The 12,597-nt window shown below is 37.0% G+C and overlaps 1 long non-coding RNA gene across 1 annotated transcript; it reads left to right on the top strand.

Annotated features, from left to right (window-relative positions):
* Nucleotides 1–938: 938 nt before the first annotated feature.
* On the top strand, nt 939–8,994 carry LOC122240903. The gene is made up of 3 exons (XR_006220685.1): nt 939–1,024; nt 4,835–5,038; nt 8,928–8,994. It is a non-coding gene; the product is annotated as an uncharacterized LOC122240903 (long non-coding RNA).
* The last annotated feature ends 3,603 nt before the right edge of the window (nt 8,995–12,597 follow it).

The following is a 12,597-nucleotide window of genomic DNA, read 5'->3' as shown; positions in this document are numbered from 1 at the left end:
CATTGAAATGTTGGGGGCTTTCAAAATTAACACAAAGCTTTTCTTGGATTTTAAAGACTGTACAAGCCAATGATTTGCTGAATACAAACTACAACTACAGCCTTTCTCTGCTATTCTGACTCACTGGAGATTATGTCCTCCAGGCCTGAATGTCTGGCAAGTACTCTGAAATGAGTATTCTGTGGTTGTTATTGTTGTTTTTCTAAGCAACACACAGTGAATAACCCTGATATTTTTATTTGTGTTTGGCCCTTAAATTAATCTTAAAGTAAGCAGTTTGGTTAGGCAGTGGTACAAGCTTCCTAGCCAGCCTGCTTATCAACAAACCAGCTGTTTTCTGTATGTCGGCCACCACACCTATTTCACTATTTTACTCTTTTATATTAAAATAGATTTCAAGTATGAGTGAATACTTGAAAAGAAGTCTGCATGACAAAATGTCTCTCATCTTATGTAAAATAGGGCTGTATCAACAGGGTGTAAAATGTCTGGATTTAATGTCAAAACAATCTCAGTATTTGACATAAGCCATACATCTGCCAAGTATTTTCCTTTTTCTCCCACAAGATGTTTGGTATCCTTTAGAATAAATTTTCAGATTTATGATATTTGGGCTGATTTATTCTGGCCTAAAATAGGGATAAATGGAAAGCAGAGCTGTCTATATGCATCTAGTTTTTTTGACCAAATTCAGTTGGACATAAAGTGACTGTGTGCACTGGATGTTTGTGCCCCCTCCCCCCCGCTGCAAAGTCCTATGTTTAAGCCCTACCCCTCAATGTGGTGGTATTCGGAAGAAGGGCGTTTGGGAAGCCATTAGGTTCAGATGAGGTTATAAGATTCAGAGTTCCCATGGTGGGATTAGTGTAGTTATAAGAAAAGGAAGAATGACCATCACACTCTCTATCTGCCCACCATGTCAGGACACAGCAAGAAGGCAGCAGCCATCTGCAAGCCAGGAAGAATGTCCTCACCAAGAACCCAGTCTGCTGACATCTTGATCTTGGACTTCCCATCCAGAACTGTGAGAAATAATTATCTTTTGTTTAAGCCACCCAGTCTATGGTATTTTTGTTATGGCAGCCTGAACAGATTAAGAAACCTTCCTGTCTTAAACAATTAAAAAATTAGACAAAATATGCAAAGCAATAGTCTTCAGACTCTGAACAACAGAGTATGCATAACAATGATCCTCCAGAGAAAGGATACAAACAAGATAAACCCTGTGATTGTCCCAGCCTACTGAATAAAGAAATTTTTCAGCATAAAATGTAACAGAAGGAACCATAAATGGAGCCTGATAGTCTTTCTGTGTTGAAGAAAACACGTTAGGATTTCAGGGAGACCAAGGAAACTAGTTTGTGGGGCAGAATACCAGAGACAAAATAGCTTCATAAGGAGAGATTTCCAAAGATCTTCAGAGTTTTCCTTGGGTCTTTACTGAGTCTTTACTTGGGTCTTTCCTATTGGCCAGTGCACATTAACAAACAACCAATACCTAGCAAAGAACCATCACAAAGAAATAAGAAGAATAATACTTGGAGTTCACACAGGGCCAGGAGCAGTTCTACCTGCCAAAGTGGAAATATTTCCTAATAGAGGTGCATCAGGTGGAGTTTTCAAAAGGATATTACCTTACAAGTAGGATAAATTAGCCCCCAAATAAAGGCTGTTCTACCTCTAATTAATGAATTTTAAAAGCAAGTCTGAAAAGGCTAAAACAAGTGGTTTAACTGCATCCCAGAACAAAGCCCCAAACTATTTAAGGAAATACAACACACACACATGCAAACCCACAAGACAACCCAGCATCCACCAACATAAAATCCACAATGTCTGGCATACACTGATAGTGTCACATATACCTAACTCATTGGGGAAGGAAGAAATACACTGTTTCTTGACTGAATGAGGAGAATAACTTGTGAGCTGTACTTTTAACCTTTTATTTGGTGAGGAGGATACAGTGGGGAAGACTAAGCTAGGTTTACATTGCTCTACTATCTCTGTCTCATAGTCTGTGGGTGCCAATGCACAGCATCTATTGTTGTAGCCTTGATTTGACATTGCAGAACAGTAATATTTACTTCTCTGTCACTATCTCTGAAAACTCTATGGAGAGGAAAATATATATGACTGGTTGGATTTCAATGAAAGGCAGAAAAATAGTATATCCCACCATTTATGCCACCAATAAAATACATTAAAATTTTTTCTTTTAAATAAGATTTTTCTGAATTTGTAAATAGCAAATAAGATATATTTCTTATATTATTCTCTTATTTTAAGAACAATAAAATACAACAACTCACCATGTTAAGGCATTGAATCTAAAGCATTCAAAGTCATTTAGCATGCAGTGAAGGAACTAGCAGATGATTTGGAGCCAGAGACATCCAGAGCTGGTTCTACTATTTATTAGTCCTATGACTTGGGCAATTTATTTAAACTCCCTGAGTCCCAATATATACCTTTATAAAATGGAGATAGTGACACCTCAGAGGGTTATTGTACAGATTAAATGAGGTCATGAAAATAAAGAATCTCTCTCACTCAGCTCTTGGCACTCAGTAGGTGATCAACAAATGTTATTCCTCTCTTCTTCCATTCATATATCATTCTTGCCAAAATATCTTAGTATAATTTAAAATTTTTAGCCAGTAATGAGCAGATTCATAGCTTTACTCAGTATTTGGAAAAATAAATTTGATCGCTTCCTGATCAAGATGGCAGACACATGCATGCCAAAGTATCATTAAAACTAGAGTATGAAAGTACAAAATGGAATAGCTCCTTAACAGAATGGAGAGAATGCATCAGCAAATCAGACATTTGGGAAAGTGAATGGGACTATATTGACATATAAGCCACCGTTCAAGAAAAATCCCAACAAAGGGAACATTAGGAATATGTGTTTTCTGGTGGAATCCTGGCAAGGCTTCAGACTCAGAATAATTAGGTAGGGAAAACAGGAAAAGTTGTATGTGCAATAGAGAGTCAAAGACAGCTAGGCATTTTAGGAAAAGAAAGGGCTTGATAGCAGAGTACCAAAATGAACACACAGATTGAACCAAAGGAAAACAGATATAATTCAGTGGAGTTGAAATAACATTTTTTTAAATTCCAATTTTTATTTTTAAAGAGAATTGAGAAGATAATTATATTCATTATAAGAAAACGACTAGGAAAAAAAAAAGAGCATTGAGAGAACACAGAAGGTACCTGAACTAAAAACAACTGACAAAAGGGTAAGAAATCAAAGTGAAGAAATCACATAGAAGATACAGCCAGTAGGCTCTTAACTTATGATTTGGATAGTTTATTTATGTAACAATTTATTTAATTTCCAATTAGTTGAGAGTTAAAAGTATGGGAGGGAAACTAAAGATATGAAGTTAGAAGATCTATATTTAATAAGAATCCAATATTATGGTTTAAAAGCTGGAAGATTCAGTGCATGCTGAAAAGTTAATTAAGGAGGAATAAGGAAGATTAATTAAGGTGTAAATTACTTAACGAAGAAAAAGAGAAGAAAATTTACTGGAACTAGAGAAAAATAGAAGTGTTTAATTGAAGTATGAATGAGACAGAGTTGAAATCCAGACACGTGCTTATGAAATTTCACACCATGAAAGATAGAAGATCTGAAATTTTCCTGAGAGAATAAAATACCTCGATAGTAAATAATCTATAATTAAATTGGTATCCAAACATTTCTCAATAGCACTAGATGCTAGAATAGTAACTCAAAATTATATAAGAACAAAATCCTAACCATACACAGCAAGCCTGCATCAGTCAGAGTAGGCTATGGAATGCTGAGGTAACAAATGGCTCCACATGCTTCAATTCCATGATCTAAGTCCCTTACTGGTTATGGCTGTTCTGGGAACAGAGGAAGAGTATACCCAGAAGAATGACTGAAAGATAATAGTGACCTCACTCATCAAATATGATGACTTAAAAGCTGGAAGATTTTAGTTACATCATAAAGAAATCATGGTTTCGTCTACTCAAGAGAATAGAGATGTGATTAGCATCCATCAGACAAAGAGCTGTATGAGAAAGTCATGCTTGAAGTATAAAGCAAAGCAAAATGTGGCATGCTTTCAGCAATTGATGGAAAACTTTAAAAGATAATTATTTTGACTGATGCAGAGCACATTCTCCTTTCATCAGCATATTCTATATGATGTCAAATTTTCTTTCTTTCTATGGGTTCAAGTGCACTACTTGGTCCTAAAAGGAGTAGCATTTGGATAATGAAAGTATTAGTACTGCTTATTTGCATTCAGATTTTTAGAATCTCAAACTATTGAGATACCTGAATTAATTATGGTCTTATACTGTAAAGCAAATTTCATAAGTTGGTAAGTTTCTTAAACTGATTTATCAAGCAATAGATTCATATCCTTGTTGTTAAAATATTGTTAACCAGCAGAAATCTAAAAACACAAATACCTAAAGATGGTTACCTGTGAGGTAATTGGAAGGGCAATGGCATAACTTTTTTCATTGCATTTAATACCATTATGTGCACACATTATTTTTATAATAAAAATAGTTGACTAAATTAGAGCAATTATGAGCAAATTTAGATAATTTTAAAGTAGAGTGCCCATAAGCTATCATAATTTACTTGGCAAAGTTACTTGAGAAATAAATGAGATAACAAATTCAGGAATGATTAGCATATAGGAGAGACACATCCACAGAATTTTGTTGTCTATAGTTTATTTACAATGTATTAATGTCTCATTCCACATAGAGCCTAGTCTTGTTCCTTTAGTACTCAGATTTATCTCCTCCTTTGACTGCCATGTCTTTGTTGTAGGTTGACAAGTTGATATCCCATGTAACTAGGATATTCTTATCAAATACTTCCTTTCATTCAACCATGTGATAATTTTTGGAGAACTCATTATGTGCCAGGGGCTAGCAACAGTGCCTATTCATATAGATATGCTGCCTTCAAGGAACCTACAGGCTGTCAACAAGGAGGCAATTTCAGGACACTGTGGGAACTTCTAGGATCAAGGTAAGTGAAAAAGATTTTCTTAATTCAGCCAAGCAAGATCTTAGAGGTGTCCCAGAGTGAGTGAGGTTTGAGTTCTTGGATGGCGAGAAACTGGTGGTCAAAATAGGATTGGGTATGGCTTTCTAGAGAGATGGAGTAGCAAACATAAGCCATGGAGGCACAGACCAGACAGAGTTTGGGGAAACAAGCAGTCTATGTGCCTGGTACAGAAGTTTCATGTGAAGGAATGGATGAGGATTAAGACAGAGGTGGAAATAGCTCAGTCATAGCAGACTTTCTTTTGGAACATTATTCTGGAGCTGTTGCTTCTTGAAATAGTAACTGGATGATAGAGACCAGAGTAATCACTCCCTGCTCAAACCTTTCTAGGACACATACTTGGAGTCTTCATCTCTTTGTCTTTCACTCATTAAAAATGTCATACATTTCATTTTTCTTCAGTAAGGCTCTACATTTCAGGAGCCAGAGACTGTGATTCATTTGTATCTGCAATAAATGTTGATCCTGCTCTTGGTATACAGGACTTCTAAATATATAATTGTTGCATCAAAATGTTTAGGGACATATTTATGGAATGCAATGTGATAGATATCTGATAGCCTACTTAGGATATCAGCTAAATGGATAAATATAGTGTGGTTATTTATTTATTTATTTATTTATTTATATATTTATTTCTTTCACATGAATTTTGACACATCTGATCTTATAATATTTTTCTTTTGGGGGTTACTGAAATTTTATGAGAAATACAAGTGAAATCCTACACTACTTTCTCAATTTAGTTTTACATTCAGGACTTGCCCTAAATTTAAAATGGAAATGATTTCATCAGAATATGCTTACATATTCAAAAATAACATCACTATAAAATGAATGTTAAAAATAGCTTTTTGTTCTCTCGTCTGTCCAGACTGCCAAAGTATTGTGGCATTTTGAGCAAAGTCTAGATCCTCATTTTCAACTGAGAGCTTGATTTGTCTTCTAAATTCTGGGCTATGTATCAGCCAGACACCTCATTAAAGCCTAGGTTTATTAAAATAGAGGAAGTGGCAACTCCTAGCATTGCTTTTATAATGTGCATTATCTATAACAAGCCCAACAAATAGAACTTGAATGGCTGTAGAGTAAGGAAATAACTAATTAGTTAGATGAATTATAATGAAATAAAAGAAGTTAGAAAACACAACCTGAATAATATAAGGGCAGAATGTTTTGTATGCAATCACGAGGGAACTCTAGGAAATATCATATTAGTTCTAAATAGCGTAAAGTGTTGAGTTCCTCATGGCTGAGCAGATAATAGCTGATTTAATCACTTTTACTTTTGATTTAATTATTGTTAATGTTATAGTAAATGAAATTCTGGGTTATTTTATTATGCAAAACAGCCTTCCTGTATGTCCCCATCCTACTACCTGGACCACATGTCTGGACATAAGTGCTCAATATACATTGTTGGGATGCTTGGGTAGCTCAGTTAGTTAAGCGCTGGATGTCAGCTCAGGTCATGATCTCATGGTTCATGGGTTTGAGCCCCATGTCGGGCTCTGTGCTGACAGGTCAGAGCCTGGAGCCTGCTTTAGATTCTGTGTCTCCTTCTCTCTCTGCCCCTCCCCTCTCTCAAAAATAAATAAACTTTTTAAAAAATTAAAAAAATATATGTCCAACATTGGTTGCTTTGCATCCACATCTATTACCTTGTCCATGTGATACATCATGTTCATATGGTTTCCTCTGACTATCCCCACTACAAAATTTTCCCTTCTTAATATTCACTGAAGGAATCACCTAACTAGTTATTTATTGCAGTTATGAATTTGTGGTCACCGACTTTAACCAGACTGTCACGTCTACTGTGTTTCTTTACTCTACTCTGTCCTACTTTCTTTAATCTTCCAACACCTACCTCTGTGGGACTCACAGCAGAATATCTAGTCAATTTCTTTGAATAAACAAATGCTACCAGAAGCAAACTATTTCAGCTTCTTGTTATGTAACTTCAAACCTCCCTGCTCTTAAACCCATCCGTTCTGCCTTACCTCCTGTCAAAATGAAAGTCCCTCCTCCAACTGAAGGCTAATCTTCTTGGTAAGCTGATGCCTTCTCAGAACTCACATTCTTTTGATTATCTTCTGTCTTTTTGGTACCTTTAACCTCTCTTTTTCTACCAACTTCATATCCTAGCTTTTCAGTATGCTCCAGATTTCTTTGTTTAACACAAATAAACACACTTAGCCTGTTTTCACTGCTAGCTGTTACACTCTGGGCTCCCTTTCATAACCAACTCTTCTTGAAAGTATTTTCTTCACTGTCTTCAGTTATTTACCGTTTACTTATGTTTCCACTCATGGCAAACTACTTTGCCATGCCCTGTGTAGAGACTGCTTTGCAACATCACCAATAACTTATTTGTCACATAATTTAATCAGACACTGCAGTTCTCGCTAGCTTTAACTCTTGTAAACAGCATCTTACTCTTTGACACTGCAGGAAGGAGTTAACAAAGCAGGTCTGATTATCCTTAGGCCTGCCTTACAAGGTTGGCACCATGATGAATCACTAAATTCTACACTTGAACCTGATATTGCACCATGTGTTGACTAGCTGGAATTTAAATAAAAATTTGTCACAACAATAACAAAGTTGACTCTGAAGAGGCAGGCATCTGGGAACTTGGATTTTAGGAGGGTTTCTATCATTCCCAAATGATGAGTGGCTTTCAATACCTAAACTGCTTGTGCAAACAATAGGGTTTATTCTGAACACCAGCTTTCCTTTGGCAAGTCTGGAATTTTGATGTGTGCTAGGCTGAGAGTGCCTCCATGACTAGCCCCGAAAATTCTGGCCATTGAGTCTTCTAATGAGCTTCCCTGGCAATGTTTTACTTATGTTGTTATAACTTGATGCTGAGGGAATTAAGTATGTCCTGTGGGACTTCCTCTGGGAAAGCATACTTGGAAGCTTGCACCTGGTTTCCTCTGAACTTGGCTCATGTGCCTTTTCCCTTTGCTGACTTGGCTTTGTATCCTTTCACTGCATTAAATCATAGTCATGAGTACAATTATGAGTCATGAAGGTCTCACTGAATCCTGTGAGACCTTCTAGAGAATTACTGAACCTTGGGGTGGCCTTTGGAGGACTCCAACGCAATTACCCATTCCTTTAAAAAAAAAAAATCTTTCCGCACCTCCAGAAACACACTTGACTGGTTTTCTACCTGCCTTTCTATGTCTTTCTTACTTTATTTTTTTAGATCCCCTTTGTTATTCCCATCTATTTAATGTTAATGTACAGTGGGCTTTTTCTCTTGGTGATATTTCAATCATTACAGTATTATCAATGACAGCTTTTGTGATAATAATTCCCAAATTTGATCTTCTCTCCAGGACTCCCTTCTGAGTTTCAGATTCTTATACCTAATTGTCAAATATGTTCACTTTTGTGGCTCACAGATTTATCAAATATAATAGTTCCAACACCATACTCTTACTAGCCTCCTCCAAATATTTCCTCCCTAAGACTTTCTTACACCCATAGTAGTACCACATCCAAACCATCCACTCATTCTAATGTTACTACCTCTAAACATTTCTTGAGTTCATCTACTTTTCTCTAACATACTACCATTATTTTCTCCAATGCACAATCACGATCCTAACATACTCTGTGTCTTTCCATTTCTTGATCTATGTAGGCTGAACTGTGTCCCCTCAAATCCGTATGTTGAAGTCCTAACCCCCAATGTTAACTGTATTCGAGGATGGGGCAATTAAGGAGGTTCATTAAGGTTAAATGAGGTCATAAGAGTAGGGCCCTAATCCAATAAAACTAGTGTCCTTTCAAGAAAGGAAAGAGATATCAAATCTCAATCTCTGCATTTGCACAGAGAGAAGGTGGCCATCTGCAAGCAAGGAAGAAAGGTCTGACCAGAATCCAACCCTGTCAATTCCTTTATCTTGGACTTCCAGCCTCTAGAACTGTGAGAAAATAGATGTCTGTTGTTAAAGCTACCCAGTCTGTGGTATCTTGTTGTGGCACCCCAAGCTGATTACTAGAAATCTATTTTCCATACAGCAATTAGAATAAAATTTAGAAACCTAAAGCATAGGGGCGCCTGGGTGGCTCAGTCGGTTAAGTGGCCGACTTCGGCTCAGGTCATGATCTCACGGTCCGTGAGTTCAAGCCCCGCATCGGGATCTGTGCTGACAGCTCAGAGCCTGGAGCCTGTTTCAGATTCTGTGTCTCCCTCTCTCTGACCCTCCCCCGTTCATGCTCTGTCTCTCTCTGTCTCAAAAATAAAAATAAACGTTAAAAAAAAAAAGAAACCTAAAGCATAAAGATAACATAGCAGGTCATGTTACTTTCTGTTTAAACTTTCAATGGCTTCCTATTGCTGTTCAAATGAAATCCAAATTTCTTATCATTGCCTATAAAGCCATGTATGGTAAACCTTCAGCCTCACCTTGAACCACTCTGTCCTTCCTTTCATAGCCAGTGCCAGTGGCTCTTTTTCATTTCCTCACATGTGTCCAGATATGTCTCTCCTCGGATCTTTACACATACTGCCCCTTTGCCTAGAATCTTTTTCATCCCATTTTTTACATGGATGCCTTCTTAACCTTCAGTTACAGTATAAATTACACTTTCTTGGAGACATCTCTCATACCACCTTATCTAGGTGAGTTAACTCTATCACTATTAGGAGGCTGTTTTCCTCACTGTAGTAATAATAAGCTGTATCATATATTTACTTGTTTATTACCCATTCCTCTCTATTCTGTATAAATTTCACAGAGACAGTAACCATGTTTATTCTCTAATACAATGCTAATTCCTGCTGTAATGCCTGCCACACAATAGATAATAAATATTCATTAAAAAACAGATATATGTATGGATGGAAGGGTGGATGGTTGGATAATTGTCTTAAAGAAATTTCAAAATGCCAAATTTAAATTCCTTAAAATAATTTGTAAGACCCTCCATGATCTTGACTCCTGATGATTAGTTAGTGGGCAGCTAAGTAAGAAAACGTTGGTGTTGGAATTTGACTCTTCTAAATTAGAGAACACTGATCTGATCCTAGAGACATTAACTGATTCAGTATTTTTGGGGTAACTACTTATGATAATTACTATGCTAGCTCTAGGTTGGTCTGTCCCTAGTCCCCCATCACCTCACAACTATGTACAAATATATTGACCTCGCTGTACTTCCACCAAGGGTTGATGTTCCCTTTCTCTTGCCTTATTGTTCACACATACTGTTCTTGCTGCCCCAAACACTCTTTACAGCCACTTTCATCTGGCTAATCTTTTTTGTCACTATGGTCTTGGCTTAAACATTTACTTTGAAAGGAATGACTTCTTTGCCCCTCAGTTAGTCAGGCCCTCCAGCTGCAATTTCTGCTAGGTCCCCAAAGTTCTCCATCACACCTCTCTCCTCACAATGTCATTATTACTTGTCTTGGCTCTTCCTTTCCATTAGTCTAGCAACTTTATGGAACTAACGACTATGACACACTTGTGCACCATTGTATCTCTAGAAACTAGCAACGTGGCAAGCAAAAAACACCTACAAGATTAGATTGATATTCTGTAAATTAACAAGGTCTGATTCTAACTCCAGGACTTTCTGGCTCAACCAACTACCAACTGGTGGTTGTTAATAGGAAGATTTTATTCCCAACATTAGCTTCAGAACTAAGAGGTTTTTAAATTGTGCCTTTAAAAAATGTTTCACAATGTTTTGAAAGAGCAGTCTTCATACCAAGATACTTGATTTTCTACCCTTCATTCAATCCCTCCTTTATCCAGTTGTTTCACTTCAGAAGCAATAATCATCCAGCAACCCAGAGATTTTTATGAACATTTAAATGAATAGAAAATAGAATATTCCCATTTTGCTGCCTTTAATTTCTTGGCTCCTTAAGGACGATTTAATTAATCCCAGTGCTTTCCTGAGAAAGCAGGCTTCTAGACCCTCTGGGTTTCTCTATATGATTGCAGTGTTAAATAAGACTAGTTGTTACCCTTGTCCTAAGACTATCATTTTGCTAGTAAACCAAGGTTGCACTGAAGCTGGCTGATGGAAAACAACATTAAAGAGTATATGCTCAAGAGGCAGAGAGGCTTAGTTACTGGAGAGTTGTAGACTGGAGAATGTGCAAGACATTCGTTGATTTACTGGGTGCATTGGGTGAGTTGACCAAGTTGTGTGCATTAGACTTTTTACTGACCTGAATTATATTCTTAAGTCTGATGATGACACACATTTCTCATGTTTCACTGCAACTTTCCTTTTCTCTACTCTTTTTTTTCTCCTGTAGTCCTGTATGCCTTTCAGAGTCCCTTCCTTGACATAGAACCTTGAATACACTCTAACAACTCTGCCTTATTTATCTACTAAAGCTGTTCTTCTGATTCCTGTTTTTGAGCCTCATAATCTCATGTATGATTGAGTCATTTTTGTATTCTGACTGGAAGACAATTTATTAGTTCACCTTACTTACCTTTGTAATTGGTTAAATGTGGCAAGGGAGAATAACAACCCAAAGCAGCTTAAACAAACTAACAAATTGGGAGCATTTATTGGATTAGGAAGCTAGAAAGGATATGGGACTTGAGGAAGCACTGTACAAACCAATGCCTTACCTCATGGACCAACACCAGGATTCGAATTCTCTCAGTATCTGCATATAAAAAAAACCACAAGCTAAACGTCATCAAATAACAACAAAAAAAGTAATGTCTACCTCTTGGACTAGTCACTTGCTCAGTGAGAAGGGATATGTCATTTGGCCATACTTGGGGATGTGCCCATTCCTATAACCTGAGGAAAGTAGATTAAGGAAGGATGGTCCCCTAGAGGGGGTGGGGAAGACCAAAAATGGGCACAGGCTGATGTGCTTAAGAATACTGAGATAGCAGAGAGTTCATGTGCTGACTTACCCCAAAACTAGCTGAATGGCTTACCCTTCCTGTTTCTCAGTGCTCTCTTTTTCCTTCACACCCAATAGATTAATTGTGAGTATCAAGTATCATGACCTAACTAGCCAAACTATTTGAAAACTTCTAGAATGTTGTACATAATTAATGTGTTTACCTCTTCCAAGTTGTGTTTGTTGACTTTTAGCTTTTTTTTTAAATTGAAATATAGGTGACACAAAATGTTACATTAGTTTCAGGTGTATAAATAGTGATTCAAGAACTCTGTATGTTATGCTATGCTCACCACAAGTGTAGCCACCATCTGTCACCATACAACACTATTACAATATCATTAATTATACTCCTTTTGCCGTACCTTTCATCCACATATTCATTCCATAACTGGAAGCCTGTGCCTACCACTCCCCTTCACCCATTTTACCCTTCCTTACCTCCTTCCTTCTGGCAACCCTCACTTTGTTCTCTGTATTTACAGATCTATTTTTCTTTACTCATTTGTTCTGTTTTTGACATTCTACATGTAAGTAAAATTAAATGGTGTTTATATTTGTTTGACTTATTTCGCTTAGTATAATACCCTGTAGGTCTGTTCATGTTCTCACAAAT

This window comes from Panthera tigris, chromosome C1 (assembly GCF_018350195.1).
Source record: "Panthera tigris isolate Pti1 chromosome C1, P.tigris_Pti1_mat1.1, whole genome shotgun sequence".
In the NCBI taxonomy this organism is placed as follows: Eukaryota; Metazoa; Chordata; class Mammalia; order Carnivora; family Felidae; genus Panthera; species Panthera tigris.
Note: the sequence above shows the minus strand (reverse complement) of the source record. Positions and strands in the feature narration are given on the sequence as shown.